Source organism: Portunus trituberculatus, chromosome 30, assembly GCF_017591435.1.
Source record: "Portunus trituberculatus isolate SZX2019 chromosome 30, ASM1759143v1, whole genome shotgun sequence".
Lineage (NCBI taxonomy): Eukaryota > Metazoa > Arthropoda > Malacostraca > Decapoda > Portunidae > Portunus > Portunus trituberculatus.
The window spans coordinates 379,205-380,467 of record NC_059284.1 but is presented as its reverse complement, the minus strand read 5'-3'; positions in this window follow the sequence as shown (position 1 = coordinate 380,467).

Below are 1,263 nucleotides of genomic sequence, written 5' to 3'. Positions count from 1 at the left end.
TCTGGAATTGAAGGGTGTTTCTTTTGAACTTAAGGGTATATTGCATACTGTCCAACATAAGCATATTACTAGAATTAATTTCAGGTAATACCACAGTTGTTGCGAGATTTAATTATTCAGGTAGCATTAAACAGCATAGCTGAAGAATTTTTTTTATTTTTGACTGGGACAATGTGCGGAACATAGACTAATCTGCTGAATCTATCCAAGGATCTATGAATTTTACAGTTGATTTAGCATCTTGCGAGTGATTTCAATAAAGAATGGAGATTAATGCCCACAGTTTTAGAGACATTTGCAAAATTTATTTAGAACCCTCTATGGTTCTTTTTGCTACTCGTCAAAACACTCAGTTACATCTTTTCTATTCTTGGAAACCAGATCCTGAGGTTTTGGGCACAGATGCTTTTTCATTCTGTTGGAGTAATGATTCACTAATTTATGCTTTCCCTCCCTTTAGAGTCATAAAAGACATCATTCACAAAGTAAGGCGAGACAAGTGACGTAACCTGATGCAGCAGCAGAAATAAGACATGAAGAACAAATACATCTACATGAGAATTGTGATATTGACCCAGCCATAAATAGAGGCGAGTTAGGTCAAGATGCAGTGGGACAAAAACATTAAAAACAATTAACAGAGAGTAGGCTGCCAGGGATCAGATATAGATGATCCAGACAGATGTCCAAGACCAAAACAAATCTAAATGACTTCTTAATGACCTTGGGGAGTAGTATATGACTTTGGGGAGTAGTGTAGTACACTAGTGTTGTTCCCCACGTGGAGTTAAACATGAATGCTGAATCTAAGTGGCCAATAAGCAACCTGGTTATCTTGGTCAGACCAATAACAAACTGGCCATCTTAGGTATATACACCACATGGAGTGACCCATGATTGGTAAATAAGTCAATAAACAACCTGGCTATCCTAGTCAGATCAATAAGGAAGGGAAAACTTGAGCCTCTTAAATGCCAATAAGATGGGGTCTTGTTTCCAGATGTGTACTACAGTTAAGAATTATTTGATTGTATTTTGTATGAGCTTTCGTCCTTATGTTGTTCACACGTGGGCTCCCATGTGGAGTGATCTCCAAATGGTCGATGATAAACTGGGTGTGGAGGAAAAAGTTTGAGACATTGGGTATCTAATAGGCTAAACCAACAAGAGAGAGAGAGAGTCTACAGATGAGAGAGAGAGAGAGAGAGAGAGAGAGGCCAAGAGGTTGTGGTTCCAGTCAAGAGAGGAGAGGAACCCATAGAG